Raw genomic sequence first — 9,352 nt, forward strand, 5'->3', positions numbered from 1 at the left:
CCTCCACTCCAACCTCCTGGAATAGCCTTCGTGTTCCTTTCCAACTCTACACTTCTATGATTCACACAGCCCGCAGTTAAGCTATGGGGTTCACTGCCACAAGGAGAAGAGAGGTGATATTGTTTAAGTATTTGAGGGTGGTCTCACGTTGAGGATGGAGCAAACTTGATTTCTGCTGCTCCACAGAATAAAACAAGGAGCAATGGATGCAAACGAGAGAAAAAGAGATTCCAGGCTCAGCATTAGGAGGAACCTCCTGACAGTAAGAGCTGTTTGACAGTGGAATAAGCTGTCACAGAGGTCTTTGAACAAAGGCTGGATAGCTATTTGGTGTGTGTGTGTGTGTGTGTGTGTGTGTGTGTGTGTGTGTGTGTGTGCTTTGTGAGTTCCTGCATGGCAAGGGAATGGACTGGATGGGCCTTGGGGTCTCTTCTAGCTCTATGTTTCCTTGACTCCATTTGGAGCATAAGTACGAAGCATAGATTTGTATGTCTATGAGTGTTTTGTGTTTGGTCATGTCCTCCGTTTTCCTGGAATGCCCTCCATTTTGAAGTGCCTTGTCGCCCTTTGAGGGGGGGGAGACCAGGTCAGCCTGCCCCTCCATCTCCAGCCCACCACTCTTGTCGCTTCCAGACCCAGCCAGCATCTCGCACTCGGGAGCTGTCCACTCCTTGGAGTTCTGAAGTGGAGGCGGAGGGAAGGAGGCGCTTGCTGTCCCTTCAGCACCAGCGAAGCCCAGCCCTCTATGGGGAGAACTCTTGCTGTTAGTTGCCTTCCAGTCGACCTGGACTCAAGGCAGCCTGTGGGTGAGACATCTCCAAGACTCCCTGTCCTCCACTGTTCTCCTCAAGTCCTGTAGGTTCAGGCCCCTCATGTCCCTGACTCAGTCAAGCCATCCGACATGTGGTTGAATTCATGTGGTTGAAGATATAGCCCTATTGGTCTATAGAATCAGTACCTAGAGAAATCTTGGAGCACCTTAGAGACTAACCGAAAGAAAGAAGTTGGCAGCATGAGCTTTCCAAGACTAAAGTCTACGATCCAAATACATCTGAGGAAGTAAGACTTGAGCCTAGCAAAGCTCATGCTGCCAACTTCTTTCTTTCAGTTAGTCTCTAAGGTGCTACAAGGTGTCTCTACATCTGGCATTTGGTCTGTCTCTCTTTCTACTTCCCTCCATCTTCACCAGCATCACAGAATCATAGAATCATAGAGTTAGAAGAGACCTCAAAGGCCATCCCGTACAACTCCATTCTGCCATGCAGAAACACACACGCACCCCCAACACATGGCCATCCAGGCTCTGTTTAAAGACTTCCAGAGAAGGAAATTCTATTACTCTCTGAGGGAGTGTGTTCCACTGTGGAACAGCTCTTACCGTCAGAAGGTTCCTCCTAATGTTGAGGTGGAATCTCTTTTCCTGTACTTTGAATCCATTGCTCTGAATCCTATTCTCTGGGGCAGCAGAAAACAAGCTTGTTTCATCCTCAGTATGACATCCCTTCAAATATTTAAACAGGGCTATCATATCCCCCTCTCAACCTACTCTTCCCCAGGCTAGACATACCCAGGTCCCTAAGTCTCTCATTGTCTTTTCTAATGAGTTGTGCCTTCTCATGATGTGGCCAAAGTATGACAGCCTTAATTTAGTCATGGTTTCCAGGCAGTGCTCAGTCCTGATTTGTTCTAGGATCCTTCTGTTTGTCTTTTTAGCTTCTCCAGCACCACATCTCAAATGAATTATTTTTCTTCCTATCTGCTTTCTTCACTGTCCAGCTCTCGCATCCATACATGGTAATAGGGAATACAATGGCTTGAACAATTCTTAGCGTTAGTGTTCAGCTGTATATCTTTACACTAAGATTTCGTCTGGTTCTTTCATAGCTGCCCTTTACCCATTCCTAATCTTCTTCTGATTTCTTAACTGTGAGGGTAGAAAGGGTGCAATTTCTAAAGCATGGAAGGAGGTGGAACATGTGTCCTTCCAGATGTTGTTGAACTACCAGCATCCCTCTCCTTTAGCAACAATGGGATTGCACTCCAACAACATCTGGAGGGCCACAAGTTCCACCCCCTTGTGCCACACTCCTGTGTTGTTGTTAACTCCCCTCCAGTCAACCTGACCCATGGCAATTCCATGGATGAGACCTCTCCAAGACCCTTGCATGTCTTTCCCCCTTGTAGATCCCTCCACGAGCTACCAGTTTGGGCCAGGGATCATTACAAACTTTTGGTCCTGGTATTGAAGATCCTACCCTTTAACCTCCCCTAGTATCTGGTAGCTCAGCTAGCATGGTATGCTAGCCAAGCTGCCATCTAGAAATGTAAGATCTAAAGGTAAAGGATTATTGGCAGTTCCACCAATGCTTAAGGTTCTGTCAAAGCTGCGAGCATTTCACAATCTGGCTCAGCATTTGTGGAACAGTCTTCCTTTGCACCTCTGGCTGGAGGAGAATCTTACCTGCTTTTGTAAAGGGTTGAAGACTTCCTCTTTGATTCATTGGATTAAGTTGCTGAATGTGCCTGAGGTGGCCAAGATGAGTAGTGACTGATTTGGAGTTTGTTTTTAGTATATTATTTTAGTATTTTAACATTTTATAGGGTTGTGTTTTACTGTTTGTTTTTGATTATATATGTCTGATGTTCCACCCTTTGGTGAAAAGGGCATTATAAATAAACATTATTATCTCCCCTTGTTCTCCACTGCTCTGCTCAGGCCCATGGCCACCCTGATTGAATCCAACCATCTGACATGTGGTCTTTCTCTTTTTCTACTGCCCTCTACCTTTCTTAGCATTATTGTCTTTTCCAATGAGTCATCCCTTCTCATAATATGGCCAAAGTATGACAGCCTCAATTTAGTCATCCTGGCATCCTGGGAGAGTTGGGGCTGGATCCGTTCTAGGACCCATTTGTTTGTCATTGGCTGTCTATAGTATCCTTAGCACTCTTCTCCAGCATCACATCCAAAATGAGTTGATTTTCTTTATGTCAGCTTTCTTCACTGTTCAGCTCTCACATCTGTACATGGTGATGGGGAATACAATGGCTTGGATGATCCTCACTTTAGTGTTCAGAGTATACCTTTACACTTTAGGAGCTTGCCCAGTTCTTTCGTAGCTGTCTTTCCCTTCTTATAATTTCTTGACTGCAGTCTCAATTCTGATCAAAAGTTTGATGATTTCTGCTAGTAGTCTTTTGCTATTTATATTTCTTAGATTGTTAATGTGTTAGAAAGGTGCAATTATTCTTAGAGTCCCACCAGACAGCCTCCCCCCCCCCCCAAAAAAAAAAAAAAGATATCCTGGCATGTCAGATCCTGAAAAGTTAAGAAAGTAGTGAACTGTTGGGTGGAGCAGACTGATCCAAGAACATGAGAATTCTCTCCTGCTCCCTACTGATGTATTTTAGGAACATAAGAAGTATACTGAACTCTACACTGATTTCAAATCTTTAGTCCTCCAGACTGCAACTCCCCAAAATCCAATGTGCTGTCTGGGATGTCTGAAAGGGGAATGGCAAAGGTTGAATACTGTTATTTTAGAACATTTTCTCTTCTTAGAGACAAAGGTCCATCTAACAGTCCAGCACCCAGTCAACAGCCAGTTTCTGTGACATACATGCATAATAATAATAATAATAATAATAATAATAATAGGATTTATTTATATGCCACCCAACCACTGGGAATCCGGGCGGCTTACAACGGAGGGGATAATACAAGGCAATAACAATAAACATGAATTAAAAAAACACATATAAGAGACTTCACAAGTTTTTGTTCTTAGCTGTATTTTTTCACTTTCATTGTGTTAGAATCTGTGCCAAGCCCTTGGAGTAAGGAGGATTTTTTAGACACTATGGTTAATCAATAAAAGGACAGTCTACTGTAGGAATTAAACCTGGGTAGTAATTACCTTTATGGTTACAGCAGTCTTCAAACAACACTCTTGGTAAAGATTGACCAGGTTAGAATGTGACCCATCCATACTGCATTTTGCAGATGAGGAAACCATTGCATTACTGGATTACTGGAAATAAGAAATCAATAACCAGAGACAACCCACTTCTTTTACCTGGATAATCTGCCCTTGAGCAGCTAATGCTTTTCTTCCCATACAAATCTACACACAAAAGACTTATAGGTGTCTCTACCATCCGAGTTCCCTAAGGGGAACTAGAAATTCAAGAGCATAGTCATAAATCTTATACATATGACTTTGGAGAATGCAGACAAACAAACACTAATTTTGCAATTGCTATAAAGCCAACCTCTTGCAGTCACGGTATGCAAACATATGTGTGGGGAAAACAGGGAGAGAGAGCATTCCAGCAATCAGCTACACCTCTGGAGGGAAACTGCAGTCCTGTAGATGCTGTTCATCAGCCCTAGGAATTTAACCAATGATGAGGAATCCTAGAGGATTCAGTTCCATAACATTTGGAGGGTTGTGCTTTGTTCATCCCCACCATGTACAAATAGTAATCCTAAATTCCTTTCCATCTTAAGGTTACAAATCATGAATTATAAAATGGAGAGGGTAAATGTTGGCATCTAGTTTACCATCCCAACTTGTTCTCTTTTCCTAGAGTATACCTGGAATGAATATTGTTGTGTGCATTCAAGTTATTTCTGACTTCTGGCAATCCTAAGGGATTTTCTTAGCACGTTTCTTCAGAGGGGGGTTGCCATTGCCGCCCTCTGAGGCTGAGAAAATGTGACTCACCTAAGGTCACCCAGTGGGATTTTTTTATGGCCAAGCTGGGAGTCAAACCCTGGTCTCCAGAGTCTTAGTCCACTGTCAAACCACTACACCATGCTTGTTCTCAGCATGGAAGTAACACTTGCCTTGAAACCACTGAAAGAAAGGGGTTCTACAGACTCCTAAAGCAGCCATCTGAACTGCTTTTATAGCTGGAATGTTCTCCTATTGTTTAATATACATTCCTGCAAATGAGCCTCATCAGCCCCACTTGTATCCTCATTAAATAAATCATCTGCCTTTTGGCTTTAATTCATAGCCTCTTAACATCTGAACATCATTCTTCTTCCATGCACCATGTTTACAAAGAACAAAATTCCACTGACTCCAGAACAAAATACTCCCAAATTGCTGCCTTAATCTTCATTTCTTTTTGTTATTGATCTGTAGCCTGTTCAAATATGCAATCAAGATCATTTCCATGCTCAGATATATGACGTCTGAGTCTTTCCCAGAGCCTTTATTTCATTGTGGGTTTCGCTGGGATTCATCAAAATTGTACATAATCCACACAGGTGCAATTCATTCATTAGGTGCAATTCATCTCAACCTTCCTTGCACACAGCCTATTTGAATGAAAGAAAGATTTAAAAAGCACAGTCAGAATCCAAAGAAATTAAATTTTTTGGACTAGAATTCCCAGTCAGTATGGTTTGATAGCTGGAGGATTTGGGGAATTCTAATCCAAAAAAGTAACTTTCTCAGGTTGTCAACATGATAACTCAAGAAGGCTTACACAGGAGTATGTCAAGGTGGGTTATGCCAGTGGTCTTTCTTTAATCATATCGCTGTTAGATGAAAGGAGTAGAATTGTTTGAATTGTTGATTCAATTTAGAGTAAGGCTTCAAATAAAGCATATATGTAATGCACTATCCTAGGTTCTATTTTTAACCAGACAGTGTTTTCTCCATATTTTAACAGCTTTCATCTTTTGAAGAAAAAGAAAGAGGGGGGAAAAACACACACACAAAAGCCTTTTCATGTAATGGCAGGTTCACAGACTAAAGAGAATGACTAACATGAAAAGCATTAATCCTCCCTGCATAGGCCTACCGCAAGTTATAGTTTATTAATGAAATGTATAACAGAAATTGAACAGCTTTCCCCAATAGAGTCATTACAGAGGCAAAGTAATTTATGCTTAGATTTCTCATTAAAATGGTTCTTTCGGTCTGTAGGCTGCAGCTAGGAGAAGTGATAGCTTTCATAGCTTAGAAATAGGATTCAGATTTCAGATCTGCAACAAAATGTTGTAGTCTAGGGGACTTCTGCTCATTCGTCTCATCCCACCCACCCAGTTCCAATTCATAATCAGTATTCCATGGCTACTATGGGGCTTCCCCTATAAAGAGTTGGAGGGGGTTACTTTGGACATCTTGGACATTCCCCAGTTCTACTGACACCTTCCTCTTGACATTTTGGCTACATAAAGATTGGCACACAGGAAAGTGAGATTCATATTGTTGTATTTGTTGTACTCCAATTCCCATCAGCCCCAAAAGTGTAGGTGATGACCAGGGTTGACGGAATCATTGTTCAATAACATCTGAAGGAAGCTAAGTGTGGGCAACCTCTGTAGTTATGGGCTGTTTTGGCCTTTCCTGAATCTACCGGGGTGCATGCTACCATTGTGTTGCTGCCATACTTAATTTTCTCAGAAAGTGGATCATGGGGTCAGCATATTTCTTCATGTATACCTATATGCTGTACTACTAGCTGCTGCCAAAGTGTGCTACAAGCAACATAGCACATGACATGTCAGCTATCCTAACATCTCACAAGCTTCATGAAAAACCTTATAAAATGAAGACAAAAATGAAAGAAAGGCAGGCAAGGGACTGCAAAACGAGAAGCAATGGTTAGAAAGATTAATTAGTAGCAGATGAATGAATGAATGAATGAATGAATGAATGAATAATCACTTAATGAAAACATAGTATTGGATTTGTGCATTAAAAATTACAATCGCTGATCTTAACCAACTAGATACAAATTTATTTGAGGCTTTTAATCTAAAATGGAAATGAGGAGACAAGGAACAAATGAAACAGCACCTTTGAGACTAATTGATTTATTTAACAAGAGCTTTTACAGATATCAATTCACTTTTTCAGATACACTAATCTGAAAGCCTGAATTTTGTAGAGTATTTTCCAAATCTGACAATGCTTGCCACAGCTTTGATCTCTTCCACTCTGTGCTAACCCGTCCACCTTGTTCTTGTCTTCATCCAATCCATCCTCTGTTTTTATGCCTTAGGCAGCTGATGCAATCACATTTATTATTTGTTTCAGCAGTGGTTATTCACTGTAATGTCAGTGGGGTGGTAAATCCACTTTGGGTTTAAATCTGATCTTTAAAGGAGCTATTCAAGATGCTAAACTTTTTTAAAGGAGATGTCTTTAAATTTCAGTCTAAAACCCTGAGCTAATTCACAACCCCACTGACACTGGAGTCAACAGACCCTGCAAATTTATTTCATTTATAGTTCCATTCTCCCAGACCCCCCCCCCCCCCACCAGACCCCAGACGGGACTCAAGTTAGCTCACAACAAGATTCTTCACCACAATTCAAAACCTTTTTCAAAACCCAGTCCCAATACAAATAAAATCAGGGATGTAATGAGGCAAGTGTCACTGGGTAGGCAGGACAAAAACAGGTGGGCAGAAGAGTTGAGTCATTAGTCACTAAAAACAGATTTAACTGAAAAAATTTCACCAGAATTATCATTGGGGTAAAATATTCTCATTTGTCACCCCCTATGACTACACCCCTGATTAAAATCATAATTCAAACAGAACAGATAAAATAACAAAATAAAGGGAAAGCATCCTGAGTCAAAACAAATAAAAAGAACAGCTGGTGATCATCATATTAATCCAAAGCCATGGAGAACATTGAGGCAATTTAAAGACTTACAAAGGCTTACAAATCAGCATGAGTTTTCCTGGATTACAGTCCACTTTACCAAATGTATGATTTGTTAATCTTGAACCAAAGCATATACCTCCATGATGAAGGGCAACTAAGACAGAAAATAGTGGGGTCAGAAGAAAATAAAATGCAGAAAACATAGGTAATGATATATTCATAAAACAGAGACACTTCTCTTAGACAGTTAATCAACACATGTAGCATGATTTTTTTTTTAAAAAAAATCCTTTATTTTGATGTCATGCTGTAAGACATAGAACTGAACTTCATGATGCATTGTGATTCAAGAGGTTTCATGTTGCTTAGGAATACCCAGTTTAAGGGCAGTTGCAGAAAGTCCTGAGAGGCTCAAGTGCTCTCCCACTGGGTTTCAAATACTGCCATTTGTCAGATTTGTGTCCATTTATTCTCTAACGTGGGAGACTGTCCTGTTCATCTCACATAGAAGGCAAAAGGTCATTGCTGTCAAATGATAGCCTGCACTGCACTGGAAGATGAGCAGAAGAATGAACCCCCTGATGTTATGGATGCTAAGAATTGGTCCTCTAATGGTGCTGACAGAGTACGTATGAGGACAGCATTGACATCTAGGTCTGCTGCAAGAGCTGGTCCCTGTGTTTGCATTTGTGCCTTGTTGATGCCAGTGACTTTCTGTTATAGACTGGGGATCAGTGAAGCATTTGAGAGGGAAATATCATTGTCTAAAGTGGGCTGTAGATCTTTGATAAGATACTGGACTTGTGTTAGCTAGAAGCTACAGGTGAGAGCCAGTATGATGTAGTGGTTCGAGTGTTTGACTATGGACTTTATCACACAAGGCTTTTTAACTGCTTTTTCCCCCAAAAAAAGATTTATTGATTTTAAATAATATTTACAGTAATACATAAGTTCATATATAGCACACATAAGAAAAACATACATTATAACAGATAATAATATTGACTTCCTGGAGTTCATTCTGATTATGTTCTAAAGATTAGACCTTCTGAAGTCTTTAAGTAACAGAAAGTTGTTTTCGTATGCAAGTAGAATTCAAGACGGCAGACAAATAGTTCTTTTAAAAAAAATGAAATTTCCTGTTACCATTGTTTTAACTCTAATCAATAATAGTATAACCTAAATATCATATATAAAATATGTCTGGGTATTATCTTTGTATATATAAAACATTTTCATGTCTGAAAAGTCAAATATAGCTAGGCATATTGTTTTGTTATAATTTGATTTCTTCCCCCTTTTCTTTCAGGTAATCTAGTAATGGGAGCCAATCTTCTTTGGACTTATCCCAATTCCTGTCTTTCATTATACAGGTAAGTTTATCTAATTCAATCATTCCTATTAATTTATTAAGCCATTCGTCAATGGTTGGGCAATCTTGACTTTTCCAGGATCTTGCAAAAACTATTCTAGCAGTACTTGACATGTAAAATACTAATTTACTGTATTTCTTTTCAACGCCTTCATCAACAATCATGTTTAACTGCTTTTTAAGTTTGAAAACAGTGCCTTTGGCTTACTTACTACACAATGCCATCTCCATCTCATTGCTGCCTTGCCATCCAAGTATGGTTACTGTGCATCTTGTATTTGATGGGAAAACCCATCAATAAGCCCCCAAATGTGCAGCTAACCCATAGTCCCCAGGTGTGACAA

The sequence above is a fragment of the Sceloporus occidentalis genome, unplaced genomic scaffold (genome assembly GCF_023333645.1).
Source record: "Sceloporus occidentalis isolate IW3139 unplaced genomic scaffold, rSceOcc1.0.p SCAF_4, whole genome shotgun sequence".
Classification (NCBI taxonomy): Eukaryota; Metazoa; Chordata; class Lepidosauria; order Squamata; family Phrynosomatidae; genus Sceloporus; species Sceloporus occidentalis.